The sequence below is a fragment of the Rhinolophus hipposideros genome (genome assembly GCF_964194185.1).
Source record: "Rhinolophus hipposideros genome assembly, chromosome: 6".
NCBI classification, from domain to species: domain Eukaryota; kingdom Metazoa; phylum Chordata; class Mammalia; order Chiroptera; family Rhinolophidae; genus Rhinolophus; species Rhinolophus hipposideros.
In genome coordinates, this window is record NC_138052.1 from 50,606,056 (window position 1) to 50,623,073 (window position 17,018).

The 17,018-nt window shown below is 36.3% G+C and overlaps 1 protein-coding gene across 7 annotated transcripts in view; it reads right to left on the reverse strand.

Annotated features, from left to right (window-relative positions):
• Positions 1 to 17,018, reverse strand: part of CHN1 (chimerin 1) — a 171,924-nt gene that overhangs the window by 26,663 nt on the left and 128,243 nt on the right. The window lies entirely within an intron of this gene.

The window sequence follows — 17,018 nt, forward strand, 5'->3', positions numbered from 1 at the left end:
AAGCTGCCTGTTTCTGCTGTTTACCATATGACCTTAATGACATAATACTGACGTTATAAGGTGAGAAACACCAATTCCTTTTTCAACAGTACTGTTTCTTCCTTAGAGTTATTTAAACAAATCACTTGATCAATTTACAAAAAAAAAAAAAAAAAGATTCCTCTGGGGAGGACATTTTGGTAAGATAATCCAAAAGAGCAACCAGCTTCAGCATGAATATGATCAGTGCAGCCAGGGCTGGTCCTGAGCAAAGCGACCTTGTAAGGTGACCACAGGTATTTTTTCCAGGCTACCTCCAAACTTTTGGTACTCCTTGGCAAATGAAAGTGACAGAGTACACGACATGAATTATACCTTCATGAACAAACAGCATAGTAACCAGTTTTAAAGCCCTCTTCTCTTCTGCCACTGGAAAAAAGACAACTTTATTGCTATGGTATTTGTGATTGCTCTTCACCTGTGAAGAACTGCTTTCACCCTAATCACCTTAAAAACAGAGAAGAAAGACTGGATTGATAACTGGACCCCAAAAGTCTGTCACAGAGAAGGCACTGGTCGGAACCTGGCTAACAAGGACAGACAGGGAGGAAGATGGGTGGGGTACGGATGGGCCTACAAGGCATAGGCTACGGGTTGTGTGTCTCCTGGGCACTGACCTAGGTAAAAACTGAAGAGATTCCCAACTGGGCCTGCAGTTACACTGACCAAAACCCTGGCTTCTGTAAGGAAACCACGTCTGCTTCTCATCCTGTTTCTGACATCTGTATCTCCAGTTTGAATGTCAGTAATAGAAACGGTGGAAAAGAAATGCATGCCATGGGAAGAGGAAAGAAAATTCAGCCTATCTTCATTATCCCTTCCAAGCCATAACACTACCTCTAGAAATAAGCATGCATGCGAACAGCCAAAGAGCCTGCTGCAAATGTAAACTAGGTTGCAGGTGATAAGAACATTAGGGGGAATGAAATTTTGCTTGGGAAGGTGGGAATGACATTTCAGCTGCCGCTCTCATTTGGGAGGCTCTGATGAGTCACTTCTCCCGCATGGTGTTGGGCAATGAAGGGAGAGAACAGATGATCAAAATGAAAACGAAAGGAATGTAGGTAGTCAGGCAGCTGGGCAGGAAAGGCTTTTCCCCCCCTTTTTCCCCATTTTTATCTGTAGGGCAACCAGAATGTATTCTTTTAAGTATCCAATTTTAGTCTCACTAAGATGGCTTAATGTTTGATTCAAGGGACTTGAAATTCAGAATTTTGGTCCTAATTTTGCCCCTTCAGTTAAAGCACTTTGATTTATATTATTAAGCCATGAGAAGAGAATATATAGCATTAGCTATGACCATTAACAACAAATACTTTAAATTGTGTAGGGATTCCTTGCAGAAAGAAAAACAAAAGGTGGGGATGGGGTACTTAAACTAGGAGTGTCTTTCGTATCAAGGCAATACCTTCTTGCCTTGTTATTTAGTTAAATCTAGTCAGAAGCACTAGTGGCCTTAATTCTTGAGGGAAAGTCCATAGCAGTCAGTGAGGCTTGGAGGTGTGAAGCCGCCAGCACTGACGTTATGCCATTCCTGCTCCTCTCGTCCGGATGGAATGGATGTGTAATGTGGTGCCCCAGGCAGGAAAGGCAGCAGGAATGCATCAAACAATTGCTGAAACAAGACTTTAAGCAATGGGGGGGGGAGCTGCTCAGTGCCTGGAATAGGAGAAGGAGCACACCCACTGGTGACAGCAGTCAGAATGGGGTTGGTTCTTTGTGCATGGAGGACTGGACCATGCTGAGGGCGCCTCGCTGTCACAGGTGATGGCACAGGGAGAGTTCACGAGCTCCGAGGTACACACTTAACCACACAGGTAGTTAACACAGTCAGAAGGATCCTTTTGTAAAGGATGACAGATGGCAGAAAATCAGTGACCTAATGTTTCAAGAGTGAGAAAACTGTTCAAAACTGAGGGAGATACCATAAAAGCCTGCTAGACCTGCATTGGTCACACCACAAATAAATGATAGCCTCTTAAATAGGAGAAATAAGTACAGGAAAAAGCTGATAGAATATGATAAAACTATAACAATACTAGCCTTACTTTACTAGTAGGGCAACTACTGGAGCAACATAATAATTTAGTTCTGCTCCCAAATGAATAACATTATAAAAGTGTTTTTTTTATTGATTAGTGTATGAAACAATACTTGAAGTAAATAAATATGTACAGAAAAAATAATTAATATTAATTCCACTCATGCAATCCATTCACCATAATGCTATATCAGGCCTTATTAACAAAATTTAAATTTCCTTATGGCTTTCTTGATGATCTACCAATCCCCTCCCCATGCCAATCAATCCTCCCTATGAGGGAGAAATATGTCTATAGTTACAGCTGAGTTAATGTGGTACAGACAAGTGAACTTGCTTCTTAGAAGCACGTTCAAACACACTAATGCTAGAACACGGTTTGTGGTGTCAGTGTTCTGCTCTAAACTTCAAGAGTGGCCCCTTATACACAGAGCCATTAATTTGAAACTCAAGAATCAGGCAGTGGAAACATAAAAGTTCTCAAGGCATTCTTTTTTTTTTTTTTTAAAGATTTTATTGGGGAAGGGGAACAGGACTTTATTGGGGAACAGTGTGTACTACCAGGCCTTTTTTCCAAGTCAAGTTGTTATCCTTTCAATCTTAGTGGTGAAGGGTGCTGGAGGGCGTAGCTTAGCTCCAGGTCCAGTTGACATTGCTAGTTACAGGGGGCACAGCCCGCCATCCCTTGTGGGAGTCGAACTGGCAACCTTGTGGTCGAGAGCCCACTGGCCCATGTGGGAATCGAACCGGCAGCCTTTGGAGTTAGGAGCATGGAGCTCTAACTGCCTGAGCCACCAGGCCGGCCCCCAAGGCATTCCTTTTATTTATTGATTTTGATCACGTTACAAGGTACAGATTGTATAATAAATAATATAACAATAAATATAACCAGTAATTTAAAAACACTTTCCATTTCAAAATATGGGTATTTAAAGTATTAGAAAACTTGTAATTTTAATGTTTAGGCTTTTCTCAAGTTTCAGAAGCAGATTCTTTTCCTTTTCTTCCCATTGGAGCTCTAATGAGAGAACTTTACCTCTAAACTGAATCATGTTTAAAGTTTTAAAATGTCAAATGCCATAACATAAACACTTCTACTTTGAAAGTTTAGTCTCATTCCTTGCATAAATAAGTTTGCCTTAAAAATGAGTAATAAAATATCGACACAGTGAATCAATACTTCAAAATATTAATCACTTAAAGTTATATAATGAAGTTATAATAGTCAAATAAAAGAATCTACTTGGTTGTGCAATGAAAACCACTCTACAACCCACAGCTGAGTGATATAGTCTCTAAACCAACATTATACATAAGTAAACTGAACACTGAGACACAAAAAAGCCTCAGATCAATCCACATTATCTTATGATCCACAATTTCTTGAAGCCAAGTCTGTACTAATATTAACATTTCCACACAACCAGGTTTCAATTTATCTTTGGCTTGGTTTTAAATTTGTCACATAAAGACGTTTACTGTTAACATATGTTACAAATGAAAGCATTCCTTTAATATATCTGAAAAAAGGTTTGACTATAATGCTCAAGAAATTATTAAGCTATGTAGCTAAAACCCTTTTTAAAGTTGTAGTAAAAGAGAACCAGATTTTAGGTATTGTTTTTCTTCTGTTTCATTGATTGCTGCTCTTTATTATTTCCTTCCTTCTGTTACTTCGTTTAATTGGGTCTTCTTTTTCTAGATTCTTAAGGTAGAGGCTTAGCTCATTGATTTAAGCTTTTTCTTTCCTAAAATAAGCATTTAATGGTGAAGATTTCACTATATGCAGTGCTTTAGCCACATTCCACAAATTTTGATGTTGTACTTTTTAATTCAGTTCAAAGTATTTTCTAACGTCCCTTATGATTTCTTTAATCCATGAATTATTTAGCAGTAAAATGTTTCATTTCTAAATATGTGGGAAATTTTTCAGATATCTGTTATTGAAGTTGTGGTAAGGGAATATGCTTTGTATGATTTCAATCTTTTTACATTTATTCACACTTGTTTAGTGGGCCGGAATATTATCTGTGTTGGTGAATCTTCCATGTTCACTTGAATAGTATGTATATTCTGCTGTTGCTGGATAGAATACTGTATAAATATCACTTAGGTCAAACTGGTTGATACTGTTATTCACGTCGTCTATATCTTACTAATTTTCTATTTGTTCTATCATTGAGAGAGAAGTGTAGAAATCTCCATCCATAATTGTGGATCGTCTATTTCACTTTTCAATTCAGTTATTTATGTACTTTGAACCTGTTATTAGGTGCACGTAAATTTTAAATTGTGTCCTCTTGATGAATTTTATCCTTTTAACTCCCAATAATATTTCTTGTCTGAAAACTACTATGTTTAATATAAATATAGCCACTCCAATTTTCTTTAAATTATTTTCTGTATGGTATATCTTATCCTTTTTGCCTCTCTGTGTATTTAGAGAAGTCAGTTTCTTTTTTTTTTTTTTTTTAACCTCTAAACAATTTCAAACATGCCTTTATTTTCCATAAGTACACTGATTTTAATCCAGAAACGTAAACATCCCTGGACCTGAAGATTCAGTATCTTGATGGGGTATAACAAATGATTTCCTTGACAGGAGATGCCTCATTGCACTGAAGTGGTCAGTGGTCAGCTGGTTTGTAACCAGAAGTTCTGAATTCAGACCAGGAATTACATGAGTGTTACTGCCCTCAGGTTAGAGTTGAATAGCACTGGGCAGAGCCCTGAATTAAAGATATATTGCTTCTTCATTGAGCGAGAAGTCAGTTTCTTGTGGATAGCATGTAGTTGAAGTCGGTTTCTTGTGGATAACGTATAGTTGGATCTTGCCTTTTTATCCACTCTGACAATCTATGCCTTTAATTGAGTTTTTGAGACATTTCCATGTAACTATCAATATGACAGGGTTTAAATCTGCCATCATGTTTTTGTTTCCGATATATTCCATTTGTTCTTTGTTTCTTTCTCTCTGTATTGCATATTTTTGAATAAATTGCATGTATTTTATGAATGCATTTTTGTCTCCACTATTAGCTTATAAGTAATTTATTTTTTAGAGTTTTCTCTAAGGTCTACAATATATATCTTCAACTTATGAGGCTACCTTCACACAACATTATACCACTTCAGGTACAGTGAAGAATCTTATAACACTATACTTCACTCTCTCAACACTGTTGTCATATATTTTACTTGTATAAACTACATAATATATTGCTATTTTTGCTTTAAACAGTCAATTATCTTTTAATGGCACTAAAGTGAAGTAAGAACATTCTTTACATATACCCATATATTCACCATTTCTGGAATTCTTTATTCTTTTGTACAGATCTAAGTTTATATCTCATATTATTTTCCTTCTGTCTGAAGAACTTCCTTTAATAATCTAATAGTACAGGTCTCCTTGTGATAAATTCATTCAGCTTTTCTTTGTTTAAAGCAACAAATATTTTTGTTTTGTCTTCATTTTTTAAAGATATTTTTGCTGGGTATAGAATTCTAGGTTGATAGTTATTTGTTGTTGAGTACTTTAAAGATGTCATTCCATTGTTTTGCATCATTTCTGATGAGAATTTTTGCTGTAGTTCTTTATTTATCTGTATGTAGTATGTATTCCCCCCCGCAACTTCTTTTTAAAAAATTTTGTAAGATATGTAAGAGTACCAGTGACAAAGGAAAATAATTGGTTTCTTCTGTTGACATATTTTTCCTACACTGAAATAATCTTTAATTAAAGATGTTAATAAAGAAAATAGTAGTATAAAATTAATTTCTCTTCTTTAAAAACTGCACATTGTATTCTGGTGTGTGGGTGTATACATTTAAGGTCTTATAAAGTCATAAAACTATAAATACATTGAAAAGCTGAAATGTGAAAATAAAATGCAAAAGAAATTGGACACCTGCTTAATTTCTAAATGCTAGAGATGTCCTATATACATTTTGTTATTATATGTGAGGGATGAACAACTTCACTTCTTAGGCTGTGGCAAAGAAATACCACTTTAGGAAGAAAATTGTTCTTTCCTGTAACCTGATTTTCTTTCTGTCTCTCTGGATGCTCTCTCACTTTCCCTTTAACACTTTTTTTTTTTTTTTTAAGCAATTTGACTATGATGTGCCATGGTGGTGTTTTCTTCATATATATATATATATATATATATATATATATATATATATATATATATATATTTTAAGCTGGAGTTCACTGCACTTCTTGGATCTGTGGGTTTTCAGCAAATTTACATAATTTTTGGTCATTATATAGTCACGTATGCATAATGATGTTTCGATCAACTGTGTATATGAACTGCATATACGCTGGTGGTTGCATAAGATTATAATAGATTATAAGCAAAACTTTGTTTGCGATATTGAAAAGGCTGGACCCGACTATGATGTTGGATTTACTGCTAGCTCTGGTGTGTTAAACAGACGAGGAGGATCAGCAGTAGTCCACTAGCCTTCCGCCTGCCTGTGTGCATGCACATACACACACACACACTCATGCTCACAAACTCACTTCCCTTCCCTCCATTTCTCTTTCTCTCTTTCCTCCAAGTTCTGTTCCTTTTCTCTCCCTCTCCCATTATTTCTCATCTCAAGCTTTCTCTCTCGGTCTCTTTTGATCTCTGCTCTCCCCTTCTCTCCCTTCTTTTCCTCCTCCCGACATCTACCCTCTCTCCAAAGGTGCCTCCCTCCACAGCCCTCCCCTGGCCACCCCAATATGTGCACACACACTTTATATTTTTACTCTACCTTTTCTATGTTTAGATAAGTTTAGATACACAAATATTTACCATTGTGTTACAACTGCCTACAGTATTCAGTACAGTAATATGCTGTACAGGTTTGTAGCTTAGGAGCAATAGACTGTACTATACAGCCTAGGTGGTAGGTTATGCCATCTAGGTTGGCATAAGTGCACTCTATGATGTTTGCATAACATTGATATTGCCTAATGATGCCTTTCTTAGAACGCATCCCCCTTGTTAAGTGACACATAACTGTATGTTCAAATAACTGCTCGGTTCCCTTGGCCCTCCATCACTGCTCCTTCTGCCTCCAATTATACTTAAGCTAGATTGTTTGATATTGTCCCACTGGTCATTAATGCTGCATTGTTTTTTGTTTGTTTTTTTTTAATTCTTTAAGTAAAAATTTATTTTGGATATTTTCTATTGCTATGTCTTCTGGTTTACTAATCTTTTCTTCTGTGGTACAATACGCTTTTAATACCATCCAGTGTATTTTTCATTTCAGATATATTTTTCATCTCTAGAGATTTCATTTGGATTACTTTAAATAGCTTTTATTTCTTTCCTCAATGTAGCCTTTCACCTATCGCTAATTTAGTCATGCTACTAAAATGCTACCCCTTTGAGGACTTTTAAACAATGCCTCACGTATTATAATGTCTTTCCACCCCTACTGGTAGGCAAAACTGTTCTCAGCCCTGGGTGAATTTCAGTAATTGTTCAGCCTATTGCTTTCTGGTGATTTTCCAAAGGTTTTTCTTTCATGAATGTGTAGATAAGTACTCAAAGACTCAAGAAGACTCCTATACAGATCTTCAAAGCTCTTTCTGTGTACAGCTCTGTCCTCCCAGAAACTCTGTCTCACAAGTTTTAGCTACTTTATCTTGCCAAACTCCAATCCCTGTGTCCTCAACTTGGCCAGAGCACTGGTCTTTCTTGGGATTCCCCATCCATGTGCTGTGGCCTCCCTTCAGGCAGTAAGCAAGAGCAATCTTAAGACCCATCTTGTTTGTGTTCCTTCTTTCATGTATCACAGTATCGTATTACCTGTTGTTCAATGCCTGACTGTTGTTTTATATACTTTTTCTGTTTTTCTCATTATTTAACATGGGAAGGTATATCTATTTCTTCCATCATAGCTGAAAACGTTCTTGTTTCTAAAATTGATATTTCATGTGAGCTTGAACTTTGGACTTCTTTGGGCTTCAGTTTCTACATGTGTGAAATAATATTAACGTAATCAACCAATTCTCAATGTCCTGTACAGAGGCTGAACTGCTTTAGGCTTCCTTTGTCATTGGGCTCTACTAGTCCATCTCTCCCACCAAAGTGTTACATTAACATTGCTGTATTTAGTAGGTTGTGTACTACCATGTGTCCCTGAAAATAAGACTTAAACAGAAAATAAGCCCTAGCATGATTTTTCAGTATGACATCCCCTGAACATAAGCCCTAATGAGTCTTTTGGAGTAATATAAGACCTTAATATAAGACCTGACCCAGTCTTATTTTCAGGGAAACACGGTAGGATCTTGTAAGTGGTGATTTCATTTGTCATTTAATGTTATAGTGGGCATTTCTTATTTTTTAAGCCACAAACAATAAATGTCTTATTTTGGGATAACAGTCCTCAATCTGTGTGACTGTATCGAACAGACCTTATTCCTAGCTCCAGGGGAGGGTATGTGACCTAGATCTAAGCCAATCAGCACATTCTGTTCTCCTGAAACCAGAGCTACTGGTTCAGAGATGGGCATATGAATGGCCACCAGGTCCGGACATTTTGTTCAAATAGGGTCTCTTTGCAGCTGACTCGAATCTAAGAATATATAGAGCTGGCACCTCTGCCAGCCATCTTGTCACCAGAGGGAGCCTAAAAATGAAGACAGAGCTCAGAGACAGAGTTTTTGGTGGCATTTTTAATCACCCCCAGGTCAAAGGATACTTTCCTGTAATACCAGACTTTTCCTACTATGAGACCCAATGATTTCCGTTTTTGCCTTAGGGAGCATGGGTTGGGCTTTCTGACACTTGAAATAGATCTGTTCCAACAAATGGTAAATATCAGTCATCTTGGGCTCCAAATTTAAAATGACACACTGAAGCAATATCATACAATTTTGGAGTAATGAGCTATAATAGCAACCATCAAAGCAAAATAGCATGTCTCCTAGAGATGGACTTTCTCTTTATGAACAAGGGCACTGTCCAAGCTTGCGAGGCAGAACCATAGCAATGATTAGGGTGCGGCACATGGAAGAGCTGGAATTCTGAACAAAGGAAGTTCTACAAAAGACAAAGAGTGAGCCTGATATTTTAGGCTGGAGTTGGGCATATCCATTTACACAGACAGCCAAAACATCATCTCTTCTACAACAGACAGGAGGATATCACAAGAATCCTTTGGCTCCCGTGACCTAAGAATAGATATATTCTTTTCTTTTTAATTTTTATGTCTGGATAACACTTTTTAAAAAACACACCCAAGTTCTATTTTTGCTCCTCAAAGAATATAAAAATATAGAAAATAAGCAGTTGATGATGTTCTTCAGAAGTGTAACACTGTTGGGCTATTTCCCTTTTTCTTTTCTAGCTTTCCTATTTTGTAACTACCATGTTTCCCTGAAAATAAGACCTAACCAGAAAATAAGCCCTACCATGATTTTTCAGGATGACATACCCTGAACATAAGCCCTAATGTGTCTTTTGGAGCATAAATTAACATAAGACCAGTCTTATTTTTGGGGAAACATGGTAGAAGAATCTTAAGATAATTTAAGAAGAGTAAACCTGGAAAAAAAACTGGTGTTTTTCGTGTTTATCAGGAAAATAATTTGTAGTGATTTTCCAGATGCCAGCATTACTTTGGTAAAATATTTAAGAAAGAAAAATCAGTATTTGCATGTATGAGGTCAGACAAGTAAGTTCGCAAACTCATCCTAGAAAAAGTGCTACACACCTCATTGCTGAATATCACTACAGTCACCTTTGAAGTCCTCCCCTTGGGAAGCTATGCACTGACGCCAGCGCCTAGTCCACCCTTCAAAGCAATTTTGGGACTCTTTTTCTGGAATGGCCATCAGAGCCATCATTGTATTACCCTTCATGTCCTGAATGTCATAAAAATGTCTTCCTTTCAATATTTCCTTTATCTTTGGGTAAAGAAAGAAGTCATTGGGCGCCAGATCAGTGAGTAGGGAGGGTGTTCCAAATAACTGTTCCAACAGTTATTTGTTTACTGGCTAAAAACTCCCTCACAGGCAGTGCCGTGTGAGCTGGTGCATTGTCGTGATGCAAGAGCCATGAATTGTTGGCAAAAAGTTCAGGTCGTCTAACTTTTTCACGGAGCCTTTTCAGCACTTCCAAATAGTAAACTTGGTTAAGTGTTTGTTCAGTTGGCACAAATTCATAATGAATCATCCCTCTGATGTCAAAAAAGGTTAGCAACATCGTTGCAACAAGTTCACGAACTTAATTGTCAGACCTCGTATTCACTTAAAAAAATCTTTCTTAGACCTATGTTCCACTTCCTTTTGTGTATATACATGTTTCTCTTCTCTCTCTGCCCTTTGGGCTCTTTGATGAAGGCAGTGATATTTTTGTGTCATGTACTATTATATACGAATAATGAATCTGACTAATGATGATAAGTGTATTGAGATAATAGGGAACTTTACAATATAGATAATAACTGAGATAAGATGTTATGACATTTATGTATTTTTCAGGCACATGCTTTGACTATCTTCTTAAAGCCATAGTAGGCTTCACTCCTAAGGAAGACTCTTTGTCCTCTGAGGAAAGCTGACATAGTGAGTCACAAAGATGATGACGTATGACAGTGTAACTTGTCAATTAAACAAGGTTTTGAAAAATAAAGATATAAAATACTACATATCTATCTCTTCCATTAATTTACAAAATAAGCAGGCTAGAAGACTCAATCCTCAGCTAAATCTGGAAGGGGAGAATGTAGTTATGACACAAGTGACAATAAAAGTTGCCATTAAAGTACCAACATGTCCCAAATGTGGGAAAAAACATAATATAATATAATAATATAATATAATCCTTGAAGATTATATTGTGTGGACACGAACCAAAATATTAAGAGAACAGAATCTTGGAAGAGGTAACTTATTTAAATTGTGTGTTCTTAACTTATTTAAATTGTGTGTTCTTCCTATGTTTACAACCTTGACTTGTTATTGTGTTGGGGGTCACATGCCAGGTTGGTTTTCTACTTTGGGATAAATTTTGGAGATACCAGATTTTCTAAATCATTCTCAGTAGGCTGGATATACATGTTGGAAAGAATGAATGATACATTCGATGTACTTTTCTGCCAGAGAGTCTCAAAATAGGATATTGGTTGGGAATAAAAATTAGGATAGGTTCTGGTGAGAGAGAGCTAGGCTTCTTAAGGTGTTTATAAGTGGCAACCCTGCATATTAGTTTCAAAGGCTGGCCTCAGGTTTATTTGTTTTCAATTGTTTGGTTTTTAATTATGTAAAAGAAATAGTGCATTTAATATATTCCACTAACAGCTTCCTAGTGAGAAAGGCAAACTTGTAAATCTTTCCTCTACATTAACATTTACTCTCTTGTATATTTTTAATTCCATAAAATAGGGCACCTAATAAGTCCCACTAACAGAAAGAAAAACTCCTAAAACTCTCTCCAAATTTTAACCACCAAAAGCAAAAATAGACATGTTGGACTACATGTAATGATAAATCTGCACAGCAAAGGAAACAATAGAGTTAAAAGGCAACCTATTGCTGGACTGCAAGTTAGTTTTATTTTTCATTTTTTGAAGAAGTTCCATACTGTTTCCCATAATTGCAGCACCAATTTACATTTGCACCAACAGTGCACCAGGGTTTCCTTTTCTCCACATCTTCATCAACACTGGTTATCTTTTGTCTTTTTGATAACAGCCATTCCAGTGGGGTGAGGTGGTATCTCATTGTGGTTTTGATTTTATTTCCCTCATGTTGAGCATCTTTTCATATACCTGTTGGCCATTTGTATAATCTTATTTTGAGAAATGCCTATCAAGTCCTTTGCCCATTTTAAAATTAGGTTATTTGCTTTTTTGCTATTGAGTTGTATGTGTTCCTTATATATTTTAGACTGGACATTAACTCATCAGATACATGGTTTGCAAATATTTTCTCCTATTCCATAGGTTGTCTTTTCAGTCTGTTTCCTTTGCTGTGCAGAAGCTCTTTAATTTGATGCAATTCCACCTGCTGTCTATTTTTGCTTTTGTTCCCTGTACTTTTGGTGTCATATCCCAAACCCCTCAGACCAATGTCAAGAAGGTTTCTTCTTAGATTTTCTTCTAGTAGTTTTTTGGTTTCAGGGCTTATATGTAAATTTTTAATCCATTTTTTAGTTGATTTTTGTATATATTGTGAGATAAGGGACCAATTTCATTCTTTTGCATGTGGATATCCAGTTTCCCCAACATTTGTTGAGAAGACTATTCTATCCTTGGCACCCTTGTTGCATATCAGTCGACCGTACAAGTTTGGATTTATTTCGGGGCTTTCTATTCTGTTGCATTGGTCTGTCTGTTTTTATGCCAGTACCGTACTATTTTGATTACTATAGCTTTGAAATATATTTTGAAATCAGGAAGTGTGACGCTTCCAGATTTGTTCTTCTTACTTAAGATTGTTTTGGCTATTTGGGGTCTTTTGTGGTTCCACATGAATTTTAGGATTGCTTTTTCTATTTCTGTAAAGAATGTCTTTGGGGTTTTGATAAGAATTGCATTAAATCTATAGATCACTTTGGATGGAATAAACATTTTAGCAATATTAATTTTTCCATTCCATGATATCATGGGTTTCCCTTGAGTGAAGTATAGCATTTAAAATTCTGTAGCCCCATACAATGGCTATGAAGAAGTATAAGCAACCATCTGCTAACCAACAAGAACCTTGTGAAATGTTTCTTTTTGGATTATTAATGGGAGGCAGTCACCTTTCCAGTGATTTCAGTGACATAGATTTGCACTTGACCTGTCACAACCAGTTCCCTAGACAGAATTACAAACCATAAGCAGGATAGACAGGGCTGAAGAGAGAGGGCCACAATGCTGAGAGGCAGCATGGAGGCCTGGAAGGAAGTTTACGAGTCTTTGCGGTCCTCCTCAGCACCAGCAGGGGCAGAAGTGAAAACAGTCCTGTGTGCTCATTAGTTTTGGCTTCCACAGCATCTGATGACTACCAGGTAGCAACAGGAACGCAATGCCTACAGGAATTTGTAGATAATCTTGTCCAATCTATCAGCCCTCTACAAATCTGACTGCCCTAGACAGAAACAATCCCCCCATGCACTGATATTTATTTTATATTTTCTTGCAAGTGACCCACATTAAGAATTAGGAAGTGTGTGTGTGTGTATACACATACATATACATATACATGTATAATATTAAGATATATATTATAATTCAACTTAATCTATTTGGAGAAAAACGTTGTTCCTTTATAAGGTTTATGTTGGAAACGCTACGTTCATATCCCATATGTGAGACGATGATGAGTGACATCACTGCTGAAGCTTATGATGAGACATTCCAGGCTGCCTTTTTATTTTGTCATATTGCATTTAACTTATTTTATATTACTATTAATTCAAAACAATACTCACATTTCTAAGCACTGAAAATGTGAACACAGATATTCCTGACAAATTTAAGATAACATGATATTTGAGGTTTTATTTGATTTTAAAAACTCACATGAATTTGATTTTTAAAAAACCTAATTGTAACAATATAGGTCTTAAGATGAGAAGAATCTAATGTTGTGTTGAAATTTCCTGCTGCCATGAGAAATGGTTTCACAATAACAAGTACCACCACCATGACAACAAAAGTTCCCCGAATCACTCTGCACGTTTATTAGTCATTCAGTAGCTGCTTCTTGAGCATCCATCAGGCATTATACTAAATGTGGGCATGGGAAGGAAGCAGAGAGAGACAAAACTGGGGGAGGTGGTAGGCACAGTCCTTGAATATGATGTTTCACTTAACATAACTGGTTTTAAAAAAGTTTTTCATCTATAGTTTATTTTGATTCTTTTTAAAAATTAATATATTGAAAATGTGTCCCTACATGGGCCTTAACAAAGTTTTAGTAATGGAAAACAGAATAATTATATTAACAAGTTAAAAGCTTCTCAGTATTATTTAATTAGAGAATTTTAGAGCTGTAAGAGAACTTATAGATCATGTAGTTTAACTCCACATTTCATACTACCGTATTTAGCCGTGTAAAATGCGCACTTTTTGGCCCAGATTTGTGAGGGGAAAAATAAGGATGTGCATTATACATGAGTAGTACTAATTCCATAGCTATGTAAATGTTTTTAATACTTTGTTTTTTAAACTTTTATTTATTCAAGTGTGTTTTTCCAGAACCCATCAGCTCCAAGTCAAGTCTTTGTTTCAATCTACTTGTGGAGGGTGCAGCTCACAGTGGCCCATATGGGGCTCGAACCAGCAACCTTGTTGTTAAGAGCACCGTGCTCTAACCAACTGAGCTAACCAGCCGCCTCCTATAAATGTTTTTAATTCTTTTATTTATGCTTATGAGTTAAAAGTGTAATTCTAGAAATCAATAACAACATCCATATGCAAAATAATACCCTGGAATGCGGTAATTGGTTTTGTTGAACTTACGATAAATTTGCAACAACGAAGAGTTCTTGACTTTCTATGATGCGTGAATATTGTAAATTTGTGACTGGTACATAAAATTTTTTGTACCATAATATGTTAAAAAATAAATGCTAATATTCCTTTATAATACAAAAAACAAGTACCTAAATGTAAACAAATAAAAATTTGAATTAAAAAATTAAAATGAAAGATTTTTTGCCCCTGAAAGTTTGGGCCAAAACTTGGGTGCACATTATACACAGGAGCGCATTATACACGTCAAAATATGGTTTATCTGTCTTTATTTGCTGGTTCATTCTGTATTTATTCTCAAATGTGAATCGAGTGAAGAACATATGGCTTGGATTTGCCTGTGTCCTTCGAAAGAAAGAAAAGACCACTTTCCGCAGAAGTGCTGGCCATTCCTACCCTTCAGTTTGTTAAACAGCAGAATATCTAGTCTATTGGCCGGGACTGATGGAGTCACTATCATCGCTTTAATCCCCGTAGGTCTTGAATCAGTAATTTTACTAATTATTACAAGGTTCATATTATAATGTTATTTTAATTGCAGTATCAATTCCCATTTAAGGATTCACTGCTTGCATATTATCTTGGCAACATTAAGTCTCTTAATATAATATGCTACATCTTTCATTTATATGCAGAATACAAGTATCTGAAACTCTAAAATTAACCAGTCACTTCAAAACTACCTTAAAAAAAGAACTAAACTCATATTTTAAAGTATTTACTCACTGTAATTCTTAATGTTTTCTTTTTAATTATTTAATTCGCCTAAGTAGCCAGGTTTCTGTTCTTATTTTATGGAATCCTGATTTTATTTTATAAAGCTATCTGAAACATACCAAACGAAACATTGAATAATCTGGAGGGAGTAAAAGAAATATAGAGGATTTCCCTGTATTGTGTGGTGCATGAAAATGCAACTGCTATTATATAACATCTAACCCTGCCTGGGAGCTAAGAAAGAAGCAAGAGATTTCTTTAGCCCCCACAATCATGCCAGAGCTCTCAACTGTGTCATGACCTCTGTAACTGGGCAAGAACGACAGTCTTGGTATAGATTCAGAAAAAATACCCATTTAGGGGTAATTTGTAATGACAAAAATGGTAGCTACCATGCACCTACACATACCAGGAACTCAATTTTTCTGATGTAAAAACAGGTTTATAGAGAGAAGCAGCAATCTGCCCAAGGTCATACAAATAAATAATATGCAAGCTCCTGAGGGCAAGGGCTGGGAGTTGGTTATCCTTCTAGCCAGAGCCTCAGATGTGCCCGGGATGCTGATGGGCTGCCTATGTCTTACTTTTAATGTCAGAAGGTTTTTGTTTGGTTTAAAGTCTGCTCAAGGAATTAGCTTGCTCTTTCTCGTGTTAGGAGCAGGGGAGGAGGGGTAGTTCTTAAAATAAAAGGTTGATCCAGGAGACAGTTAAAATTATTTTCGCTCTAAGTTATGCTGACAACTTATAGGGAAATCATGTTTAAAAAAATGTGATACATTTATTTTTAAAATGATGATCCTCCTAAGAGAGGCAATGATCTTCCTTGTGATTGATTCTTTATCAAATCCTTATAAGTAACAATAAAAAGAAAGAGGAAAAAAAGACCATGTTACATAACACAGTAAAATGGGAAGCCTTCCTTGTTTTGTTTCCCCACCCCCTTCGAAAACCCTTAAAAAATACACATCTGTCTGGAGTTAGGCCCAGTTGATTTTTTTGGGATTTCACCTTGGTGAATGCTTTCACCAAAGGTATAAGACATAAGACACTCTTGGCTTTAGCCTCTGAAATAAGATTTGGCAGCTGTTCAACACCACAGAGCAACGTTACATAACAAGGCAGTTCAAGAAGCAAAAAAGAAAACCACATTGAAATGAGGTTTTGGTGAGTGGACTCGTGGTTAGGCAAAATATACTTTTACCAACATAGGAAATTGTCAATGGCACGGCCATTACGTAAATGCTCAGTGTTTTTCCCACAATAAATCACTGAACTTATACTTACATATCACAGTGACATTCTAAGTGAACATTTGTGTGGGAGACAACTGCTCCTGCCACAGAGTCCGAATTCTTTTGGGGATGTTCTCGGAAGTCAAGTATGACCCCCCCCTTCTCTTTTGTATAATGCCACGACATAGAAACATTTTTTAAATAACAAAGAGTAATTTCGATGAAAAGAGTCAAATTCTGAGGCTTCTGACTTTATTAGCAACTCTAAAAAATATGTAATACAACTCACTGTCTAACACAAACTCTTTCTCGAGCATGCTTTTTTAAAAAACACTATGCCCAAGCTGGTTTTAATTTTTCAGCTCCAGAAAAGGAATCAGACTTCCACTTTTTAATGTGCCTTTTGTTTAAATTTTTTTTTTTACGGCAAATATCTTTGGATATCAAGCTAACAGTCACAATTGGTCCCATGGTCAGCACTTTCTGTCTGTACAAAATTTGCTCATGAAAGC